At 41.8% G+C, this 12,319-nt stretch overlaps 1 long non-coding RNA gene across 1 annotated transcript in view; it reads right to left on the bottom strand.

Annotated features, from left to right (window-relative positions):
• Positions 1–12,319, bottom strand: part of LOC138774346 (uncharacterized) — a 52,170-nt gene that overhangs the window by 35,908 nt on the left and 3,943 nt on the right. The gene's annotated exons all lie outside the window — the stretch shown is intronic.

The following is a 12,319-nucleotide window of genomic DNA, read 5'->3' as shown; positions in this document are numbered from 1 at the left end:
AGGCATACCTATCAATAAACTTTACCATTCATGTCTAATTAGAGTATTTATAACATGACAAGAGGGTATAAAATACGGCCGCTTATCAGAAGGATCTCTGATCTAGCAGAGAAAGGATAACCCAAAGCAGATCCAGATGTGCAAGGAAAACCAGATGTCTCCATCCCACATGCATTAGTGTCATCACTGTCCAGAACAATGTGCTCTGTTACTTTAGCTCGCCGCCGCCGCCGCATTCTGCCTGCGCCATTATTAGCTGTTATCCCTCTCATCAAACCTGCCAGGTGCAATCATGGATTCCTTATATCTAATGAATGGCTTTTATTGCCACATATTAACACCAGATCTATTTCACAAAGCGCTGGAGAATATCCTATTAAAGCGGAATTTTTCATCTCTTGAAAACTGAGATAAAACCGTACCCAGTGTAATGCAATCTACCTACAAGCTATACAACAAACAGAAACAGCGCCGTATACACAGCCAGATGTCAGACTGCTATAACCTGCAGAGAATAACAAATATTCTATCCATCTATTATATCTATCCATCCATCTATCTATCCATCTATCTATCTATCTATCTATCTATCTATCTATCTATCTCCTATCTATCTATCTATCTATCTATCTATCTATCTCCTATCTATCTATCTATCTATCTATCTATCTATCTATCTATCTCCTATCTATCTCCTATCTGTATATCTATCTATCTTTCTATCTATCTCCTCTCTCTCTCTCATCTATCTATCTATCTATCTATCTATCTATCTATCTATCTATCTATCTATTATATCTATCTTTCTATCTATTTATTCTATTTATCTATCTATCTATCTATCTATCTTTCTATCTATCTATCTATCTATCTATCTATCTATCTCCTATCTATCTATCTATCTATCTATCTATCTATCTTCTATCTATCTATCTATCTATCTATCTATCTATCTATCTTCTATCTATCTATCTATCTATCTATCTATCTATCTATCGCAAGAAAGTGAGCAGCACAGCAGTGTAGAAATGGGTGCCAGCGGTCTGGGTCCTGGCTTCAGACCGTTTTCACATATAAGTAGAGAGTCCGCAGCACACCAAGGTCGTCAAGATTTGTGATTTATTTAAATCATAAGTGCAGCAATCCAACAGATGCTGTTGCTGCACTTATGATTTAAATAAATCTATCTATCTATCTATCTATCTATCTATTTTTCTTTCTTTCTTTCTATCTATCTCCTCTCTCTCTCATCTATCTATCTATCTATCTATCTATCTATCTATCTCCTATCTATCTATCTATCTATCTATCTATCTATCTATCTATCTCCTATCTATCTATCTATCTATCTATCTATCTATCTATCTATCTATCTATCTATCTCCTCTCTCTCTCTCTCACTCTCACTCTCTCTCTCCTATCTTTCTATCTATCTATCTATCTATCTATCTAAGTCTTTTAACCCCTTAAGGACCGTGCTAACTTTCGTTTTTGCGTTTTAGTTTTTTCCTCCATGTGCTTAAAAGCCCATAGCACTTGCATTTTTACACCTACAGACCCACATGAGCCCTTATTTTTTGCGTCACTAATTGTACAGGCTGAATTTTTCCATAAAATATGCTGCGAAACCAGAAAAAAATTATATGCGCAGTGAAATTGGAGAAAAACTAAATTATTTTTCTTTGGGGGGGCTTCATTTTTACGCCATGTGTCCTATGGAAAAACTTAGTTGTTATATATGTTCCTCAAGTCATTACGATTAAAACGATATGTAACATGTATAACTTATATTGTATCTGATGGCCTGTAAAAAATTAAAACCATTGTTAACAAATATACATTCCTTAAAATCACTCTAATCCCAGGCTTATAGCGCTTTTATCCTTTGGTCAGGTGTCATTTTTTGCGCCATGATGTGATCTTTCTATCGGTACCTTGATTGCTCATATGCGACTTTTTGATCGCTTTATATTACAATTTTTCTGGATTTGATGCGACCAAAAATGCGCAATTTTGAATTTTGGGATTTTTTTGCGCTTACGCCGTTTACCATGTGTGATCAGGAATGTGATTAATTAATAGTTCGGGCGATTACGCACGTGGTGATAAAAAACTTGTTTATTTATTTATTTATTTTTATTTGTAAAATGGGAAAAGGGGGGTGATTCAGACTTTTATTAGTGGAGGGGATTTTTTATTAATAAAAACACTTTTTTTTAACTTTCACTTACAGTAATATGAAGCCCCCTGGGGGACTTCTATATACACAGTACTGATTTCCCATTGAGATCAATCCTGTGTATATAATAGAGCAATGATCCATCAGATCGGTGCTCTATTATAATGGTCTGCTGCAGACCATCTGAATAGATTGCCGAGCCGGGATCAGCGTCATTCCGACGCTGAGCCCCAGCCGGCTCATTAGAACAGATCTCCCCTCCGCGATCGCATCGCGGGGGGGGAGATCCCCCACTAGACACCAGGGAGAGGGGGCACAGCTGCTATTCAAATGCAGCTGTCAGCTTTAACAGCAGCATTTGAATAGTTAATTAGCCGGCCGCGGCGATCGGCCGCGACGGCTAATACACGCGGTCCCTGGCTGCACTTAGCAACTGGGGACCGCGCGCTGCAGAGAGGGCTCACGCCGGGAGCCCTCTCTGTTTACTCTTTACGGCCGCATGATGGGTATACCCATCATGCGTCATTAAGAGGTTAAATCTCTGAGCAGCACTACGATAATGAAATACAGGGTGCCCGCAGGTAGTCTTCACCAGGACTCTCAAAACAATTGGCAGGAAATGTTCAAAGAAACTTGTTCACTATGAGGTTTATCACATGTGCCATACAAGGCGTATGACTCTCTACTGCAATGCCAACTTTCTGGTGGTCTTCTGGGAGGATGTTGACCCAATGGGCAGTAACAGACATGTACTGCCCTTGCCCTTAATTAAAGGACCAGACATCAGCACTGGGGTGCACGGTCTTGGATACCAAGAATCCCAATGAGTCGCCAACATTTTTCTACACAACTGTGCAGTGATGGGACAGGCGATGGGACAGGCGATGGGACTTTTTTTTTGCTAGTACAGTGATGGGACTTTTTTTGACTTTTTTTTTTCTTTTTTGATTGCGGCTAAACGGGGTTCTCCTATTTTATTTTTTGAAGCTTTCTTGTAAAGATATAAACTAAGAGATTTTCACTTAATAAAGTAGATCAGCTTGAACACTGAAGTTGCTTTCATGTGTCTTGGTTATTACTCACAGACAGCTGTCACAATACATTTTTGATTAGAAAGCACCCACGTATATTTGAGGAGACTAATTTAAGGTCTCACCCTAACAGGGATGACGTCACACATCTTGACATTCACAGAAAACCAGGATACAAAGGATTATAGGAGTAATAATCCCTTGTATCCTGGTCTATTCTGTGATTTTATTTGTTATTGTTATTTTAACCAGATTTGTTACAAACTTTCTCAAAGTTCGGTTCGGTGACGAACGGAACTTTTTGCAAAGTTCGTAACGAATCTGGTTCATTACGGTTCGCTTATCCCTAATCAAATGTATGGAGCTGTACCTCTAGATCCTTCAATGATCCCATTGGCTGAAGAGCTAATGCTAAGAATCAAACCCCCATATCATACACAGAGGTCATCAATATAAGAATGCATGAAAACCACTTTAGGGCATTTCACACACAGTTTTAGTGGCAGTTTTTCAGTCATCCTAAAGCCAGAAGTTTATTCAATGGAATAGGAAATATTTTTGGAAGGAGTTTTACTTCTCCTTTCTGTTGAGCCCATTGAAAGCTTTATTTAAAAAATAAAATCAATCCTATTTATCACTCATTAATAAATTTTTTGAACCAATTGTATTGAACCAATTTTTTACTTGGACAATCTACAATTTATATTAGCTAAAATCTGAGGACACCAATGAAATGGAAAAAGGAATTATACATATCATAGTGCCTCACCTTGTGTTAAAAAAATGTAACACTAGGAGACCTCAATCTTCATTTGAGACCTCCTGGTATTTTTATTCTTATGTGATTGTGTCCTTCCTGGAATACATTTTGGGGCTATCATCACATTGTGAAAAAATAACAAAAAAGAAAGAGAGAGAAAAGGCCTTTTAAAAAATAAAAATAACGTCAGTTATTACCAAATTGTAATAGAAGTCAATGCAGTGCATTGAAGTGAATGGAGTGACGGCCACCCAATACACATAGGGGGAGATTTATCAAACTTGTGTAAAGTACAATTTGCTCAGTTGCCCCTAGCAACCAGATTCCATATTTCATTTTCAAAAGTGTCTGTGAGGAATAAAAAGTGGAATCTGATTGGTTGCTAGGGGCGACTGAGACAGTTTCCCTTTACACCATGTTTGATAAATCTCCCACATAGTGTATTAAATAACGAACGTTGTTTGTGCAGACGTCAAATCAATGTTATTTTACAAACAAAGGGCGTTGTTCACACACATTTTTTTCACCTTCTCTTCACCGTCGTTACTATTAAATTCAATGGACCTTTAAGAAAGTACCACACCCAAAAGGGCCTGAACTAGAATAATGGACCAACAGCCATTACTGTAATGACAGGCGCCAAAAAAAAACGCAATATGGCAGATGTCATTTTGAGAGAGAAAAAAGAACGGACAGAAAAAAATGTCATGTGAACATTGCCTGGAGGTGAGGCCAGGAGTCTATAGTTTGCTATGGGACCTCTGTTTTCTAAGTAATTTTTCAGGCAGATTTCTTTATGTGTGCTTTCCCCCCTATCTACAACCTAAGTGAGCTGTCCTCCATGTATGCTTAAAGGAGAAGTCCGGTGAAGCCACAGCCCGCAAAGCTCTGGGAGTCGGGTCATGACATCACCATGTTATCCAGGAAGTGACATCAGTATGTTATCCAGGAAGTGACATCACTATGTTATCCAGGAAGTGACATCACTATGTTATCCAGGAAGTGACATCACCATGTTATCCAGGAAGTGAAGCCTTGATGCAGTAGTAAGTGCAGGGAAAAAAGCAATTTATAAGCATTTTCCATAATAAGTGTATATTGGTGAACTTTTGGGGACAATACAATACTTTAATAAAAAAATTTCGGCAGACTTCTTTAACCCTTAAAGGACCCTGCCAATTTCAATTTTTGTGTTTTTGTTTTATCCTCCTTGTGCTTAAAAGGTCATAGCACTTGCATTTTTCCACCAAGAAACCTACATGAGCCCTTATTTTTTGCGTCACTAATTGTACTCTGCAATGACAGGCTGAATTTTTGCATAAAGTACACTGCGAAACCAGAAAAAAATTCAAAGTGTGGTGAAATTGAAAAACAAAAAAACGCATTTCTTTTATTTGGAGTTTTTTCGTTTTTATGCCGTTCACCCTGGGGTAAAACTTACTTGTAATATATGTTCCTAAAGTTGTTACGATTACAACAATATATAATATGTATAACTTTTCTTTTATCTGATGGCCTGTAAAAAATTCAAACCATTGTTAACAAATACCGTATTTTTCGCTTTATAAGACGCACTTTTTTTCCTCCCAAAGTGGGAGGAAAAACTAAGTGCGTCCTATAAAGCGAAGACGGCTCCCAAGCAGTGCCGAGCACCGCATGGAAGCCGTCCCACCCGCCCCCTGTATTGCCGCTCACTATGCATATGCATAGTGAGCGGCCCTGAGCGATCCCCTCCGCCCGCCCAGCCCACCCCTCTATCCCCGCTCAGCTGAGCCGATCAGAAGCCCGGAAAAGTGCAATGAGCAGCACTTTCCTGGGCTCCTGATCGGCTAAGCGGCGATGGAGGGGGCCGGCTGGCCGGGTGGAGGGGATCGCTGTCCTACTCACCTGTCCGCCGGCCCCAGCAGCTCCTCTCCCGACACTCTGGTCTCCCTTCATCCTCCGGGCACAGGCAGCGGGGTACAGAGAGACTGCTTGTGCCAGAAGTGCCCTGCAGCCGCTGCAGAACACTTCCGGGACACAGGCAGCTTCTCTGTACCCCGCTGCCTGTGCCCGGAGGATGACGGGAGACCGGAGTGTCGGGAGAGGAACTGCTGGGGCCGGCGGACAGGTGATTAGCCTGTTTGTTGTTTTTCTGGTCACAGGGGGGATTGGCTACTATGGCGAGCATTGTATGGGGGCATTGGCTACTATATGGGGGCACTGGCTACTATATGGGGGCACTGTATGGGGGCATTGGCTACTATATGGGGGCACTGACTACTATATGGGGGCACTGTATGGGGGCATTGGCTACTATATGGGGGCACTGTATGGGGGCATTGGCTACTATATGGGGGCACTGTATGGGGGCATTGGCTACTATATGGGGGCACTGTATGGGGGCATTGGCTACTATATGGGGGCACTGTATGGGGGCATTGGCTACTATATGGGGGCACTGTATGGGGGCATTGGCTACTATATGGGGGCACTGTATGGGGGCATTGGCTACTATATGGGGGCACTGTATGGGGGCATTGGCTACTATATGGGGGCACTGTATGGGAGCATTGGCTACTATATGGGGGCACTGTATGGGGGCATTGGCTACTATGGGGGCATTGTATGGGGGCATTGGCTACTATATGGGGGCACTGGCTATTATATGGGGGCATTGGCTACCATGGGGGGCATTGTATGGGGGCATTGGCTACTATATGGGGGCACTGGCTACTATATGGGGGCACTGTATGGGGGCATTGGCTACTATATGGGGGCACTGGCTACTATATGGGGGCACTGTATGGGGGCATTGGCTACTATATGGGAACACTGTATGGGGGCATTGGCTACTATATGGGGGCACTGTATGGGGCATTGGCTATTATATGGGGGCACTGTATGGGGGCATTGGCTACTATGTGGGGCACTATATGGGGGCACTGGCTACTATATGGGGCACTGTATGGGGGCATTGGCTACTATGTGGGGCAATATATGGGGGGATTGGCACCAATCACATTGCTGCTATCTCCAAACTGTAAGCAAAAGTAAAAAATGCACATATTATATAATATGTGCATTATCTAATAAATGTTCACATTTTTTACTCCCATTCTACTCCTGTATACTTTGTTGGGCAGCGCTGGTTATCATCCGGGTACGGCTGTTTCCAGCCATCTCCTGTTTTTACTTTTGCTTCTTGTCCACACGGGGCCCCTTTTTTGGGAGCATCCCGTTCATGTACCCTTAACTAGCTTATGCAGCCTGACATCGCATCAGAAGGATCCTCGCCTGGACCTACAATTGGATCACCTTTCTACTTACCTACCCTAACATCAGGGTGATACGCACTAAGCCCAAGGGGCAACAAGGTGAGCCTTGCAACTTCCCTTTTCTTATCACCACCAACATTTGCGGTATCACACGAGGCGCCGCCCTCTGCCTGTTTTTTCTCCCTCTTGCTCTAGATCTCCAAACTGTGACAATGAGCAAAATATTTTTTTTTCTATTTCCCCCCCCCTAAAATCAGGGGTGCGTCTTATCAAAAAGCGCGTCCTATAAAGCGAAAAATACGGTATATGTTCCTAAAAATCGCTCCATTCCCAGGCTTATAACGCTTTTATCCTTTGGTCTATGGGGCTGTGTGAGGTGTCATTTTTTGCGTCATGATGTTTACTTTCTATCAGTATCTTTATTGCGCATATGCGCCTTTTTGATCGCTTTTTATTAAATTTTTTCTGGATTTGATGCGACCAAAAATGCGCAATTTTGCTCTTTGCACTTTGCACATTTTGACAGCTGCATCCGATTACTTGATGCAGCCGTTCCCTGGTGTCTAGTGGGGTGGATCACTCCTCCGGGACAACGTCCCGGAGGAGCGATCCACACATCTCACCCCGTCCATGGTCAGCGCCATAATGGCGCTGATCCCGGATCGGCACTCGATTGCTTCCGGCTGCAGCAGCCGAAAGCAATCGATGTGCCTATCTCATCGATCTATGCTGCATATCTATGTAGCATAGATCTGTATTAGAGATCAGTGCACTTATGCTAGAAGTCCCTCAGGGGGGCTTCTAGTATAAGTGTAAAAGAAAAAAAAAAGTGATGTTATTAATAAAAAGCCCCCTCCCCTAATAAAAGTTTGAATCACCCCTCTTTTCCCATGTTATAAATAAAAATAAATAAACATGTTTGGTATTGCCGCGTGCATAATGGCCCAAACTATTAATTTATCACATTCCTGATCTCGCACGGTAAATGGTGTAAGCGCAAAAAGTGCAAAGTGCAAAAAGCGCAAAGTGCAAAAGTGCAAAGTGCAAAATTGCGCATTTTTGGTTGCATCAAATCCAGAAAAATTGTAATAAAAAGCGATCAAAAAGTTGCATATGCGCAATCAAGGTACCGATAGAAAGAACACTTCATGCCGCAAAAAATGACACCACAAAAAATGACAGCCCCATAGACCAAAGGATAAAAGCGCTATAAGCCTGGGAATAGAGCGATTTTAAGGAACATATATTTGTTAACAATGGTTTGAATTTTTTTATAGGCCATCACATAATATAAAAGTTATACATGTTACATATCGTTGTAATCGTAACAACTTAAGGAACATGTATAACAAGTCAGTTTTACCCCAGGGCGAACGGCATAAAAACGAAAAAACCCAAATACAAGAAATGCGTTGTTTTTTTTTCCCAATTTCACCACACACTGAATTTTTCCCTGGTGATGCAGTGTACTTTATGAAAAAATTCAGCCTGTCATTGCAAAGTACAATTAGTGGTGCAAAAAATAAGGGCTCATGTGGCTCTCTAGGTGGAAAAATGCAACTGCTATGGCCTTTTATGCACAAGGAGGAAAAAACAAAAACACAAAAATTTAAATTGGCCGGGTCCTCTAAGGGTTAAATATTCTCAGTCTGTAGTCCTAGAGAGTGTGGCTGCTACCTTCGAGGCAGACTTCTCATAGATTTGAATGTCAAGCGTTGGTTTTGGGGTGCAAACGTTAGTTTCCCAGGCTATTTGGGCCAGCAATGCCTCCTTCGATAGTGAGTACAAAGCACTGTGGCTCCATCAAGGCTGAACCATAGCCTTGAATCAGAATCATACAAATGAATTGATAGATGATTTTTGTATTTAAAGGAGTTTTACAGCTAAAATCTTTTTCTTTCAAATTAACTGTTTTCTGAAAGTCATATAGATTTGTAATTACTTCTATTTAAAAACCTCCAGTCTTTCCATACTTATCAGCTGCTGTATGTCCTGCATGAAGTGATGTATTCTCTCCAGTCTGACACAGTGCTCTCTGCTGCCACCTCTGTCCATGTCAGGAACTGTCCAGAGCAGAAGAGGTTTTCTATGGTTTGCTACTGCTCTGAACGGTTCCTGACATGGACAGAGGGGGCAGCAGAGAGCACTGTGTCAGACTGAAAAGAAAACAACATTTCCTGCAGGGCATACAGCAGCTGATAAGTATGGGAAGTCTTGATATCTTTAAATACATGTAAATTACAAATCTATATAACTTTCTGAAACAAGAAAAAGATTTTCGCTGTATAACCCCTCTAATAGCAATGACATTTTTATGTTGTTTAAAATAAAAAAATTAAAGGTACATTTTTGAGAAACTTTAAGGGATAAATTTGTAGCACCCAATCATGAGGTCAAAGGTCCCTCTTCCATACAAGTAGCCTACATTACAATATAAGGTCCCTAGTAGGTTGAGTTTGCATTGGGTATATCTCTGTCTATAGTATGGTAAAGAGGTAAATACCAAGCACTCTAATAGACCTCGATTCCTCCCAACTGTTCCCCTCATCATTGGCTTTATGAGGTCTGGTTAAAATTCTTAGATGGATGCACACCTCATTGAATGACTGAAGGACCAAGTAAACTTTCTGGAAAAGGTATCAGCCTGTGTGTTTGGGCCAGAGATAGGGAAGTTTTGGACGCAGGAGCGTTTGGCGAGCCCTGAGTAGGTGATTTCTTCATTATTCACATGTACTCTTTGGAATTGTTTTCAGTGTTCGACCTGATTCTGAAACTTTATCTTGCAATAAATATGTGAAAAGGCGACTGGTGTCATTGACTTGTGTGGGATGTGCTGACTCCCAGCCATGTTCTCCTGTTAGCATATGCAGAACCTATAAAACGGGAGAAAGCGGCCGGATGAGGTGTTATTGCTTAATTAGTCTAATACACGTTCGCTATTCTTAATTATAGAATTTATATTACGTTAAAAAAAAATTATGAAAAAAATATAACCGATGAGTTTGGCGTCCAATTAATTTAAAAGTAAACAACACGTTTAGAAAATATTTGGGTTAAAGTCTATGTAGAATCCTATGTAAATCCTTCCCTTTATTTATCCTTGGCTGAGTTAGAGGTTTACGTTGTTTTTTTTTCTCTATTCGTGCCCAAGGCGACAATAAAATTCTGTTAGTTCCTTCTTGGAAATACTATAGTGTTTATTTGCAGTCAGACTTGTGTTTTAAAGGGGTTATTGCGTCATGAATTTTAATATGAGAGCCTCGGGCAAACAGATGATTTTGCTGGGGAAGATGTGGCCAGCTATATAGTATTGCAAACTTCTATCAGCTCTGCTTTATAGCCAAGAGGCTGACCCCCCCCCCCCTCCCCCTTTATGATCTTTATATTCTCTTTATTATTGTCAAAAATTAAAGGGAAAACGTCATGTTAAAGATCCACTCCAAACTGTATGCAGCATGTTATAGAACAGATGGAGCATTAAGATTAAGAGGAAGATTAAGCATAGGAGTCCAGTGGGCGGTTCTAGTCAGTGATTGGCAGCCAATCAATGAATAGAATGCCCACTGGGCTCTTAAAGGGGTGTTCAGTTTAGCTGATCCTTTATTATACCAAATATATTTATTTATTTATTTGTTTATTTATTTTTATTTATAAAATGGGAAAAGGGGGGGGATTTGGAATTTTATTACGGGAGGAGATTTTTTTATTAATATAAAATAATAATTATTTTTTTACAGTAATTTGAAGTCCTTGGGGGACTTCTACATACACAGCATTGATCTCTTATAGAGAGCTATGCTGTATATATATATATATATATATATATATATATATGTATATATATATGTATGTATACATACGGCACTGATCAATGAGATCAGTGATACATTGCTTTGGGCTGCTACACCCCAGAACTTTGCATTGCTGAGCCGGGATCAGTGTCAGTGCGACACTGAAGAACGGATCTCCGGGGAGAGGGTGGCTGGAGTTTTGACTCACTAGAAACCAGGGATGTGCCGTTCACAGCATTTAAATGCAGCTGTCCATACATTTGATGCATCACTACAAGGTTATGGCGTCATCTTTTCCAACCACATTGGCTCATAGACTTAAGGGTTTCTGTAGGATGGGAAAACATGTGTCACTTACATCACGTGAAATATATAGGCCATTGAAATACATGATTCACATGAAATTTCTAAGGTAAAAATGGGCAGGTAAGAGTTTACCTTACCTCTGACAGTAGTAGCACCTACTAATGGTGGAAGAGATGTAGGCTGTGCGGCCGGGCAGCACACTGTGGACTGTACACGATACAAGGGAAAAACAATGTATCATAAGATGAACGCCCAAGTCTCCCAGGCTACCAACTACCACAGCTGATATAGGGATTGCCATGTCGCTGTTCATCCTAAATACATTTTAAAGGGGTTATCCAGCGCTACAAAAACATGGTCACTTTCTTCCAGAGACAGCGCCACTCTTCTCTCCAGCTTGGGCGGGGTTTGGCTGCTCAGTTCCATTGAAGTGAATGAAGCTTAATTGCAAACCGCACCTGTTGTCTCTGAAAGAAAGTGGCCATGTTTTTGTAGTACTGGATAACCCCTTTAACCCTTAGACGACCCAGGGCGTATAGTTACGCCATGGAAGTCTGTCCCCAGACGACCTAGGGCGTAACTGTACGCCCTGGGTGTTTCTCCCGCTATGAAGCGCGCTCCGGAGCGGAGCGCGCTTCATAGCAGGTGGGGGCCGGCTGCAATCAGCAGCCGGGACCTCACCGGTAATGACACGCTGCAGCGATCGCGCTGCCGCGTGTCATTAACTCCTTAAACGCCGCGATCGCGGCGCGACCGCGGCGTTTAAGTGTAAGTGACAGGGGGAGTCCCCTGTCACCTACCGATCGGGACCCCCGCAGTGTGACTGCGGGGGTCCCGATCGGTAAAACGGGCCGCCGGAGGTCTCTCACCTGCCTCCGTGCGGTCCGATCGGCGCTCTGGTCACTGAGCCTGCACAGGCAGGCTCAATGAGCAGAGCGCCGATAACACTGATCAATGCTATGCCTATGGCATAGCATTCATCAGTGTAAAAATCC

Source organism: Dendropsophus ebraccatus, chromosome 15, assembly GCF_027789765.1.
Source record: "Dendropsophus ebraccatus isolate aDenEbr1 chromosome 15, aDenEbr1.pat, whole genome shotgun sequence".
Lineage (NCBI taxonomy): Eukaryota > Metazoa > Chordata > Amphibia > Anura > Hylidae > Dendropsophus > Dendropsophus ebraccatus.
This window is presented reverse-complemented; position numbering and strand designations above follow the sequence as displayed.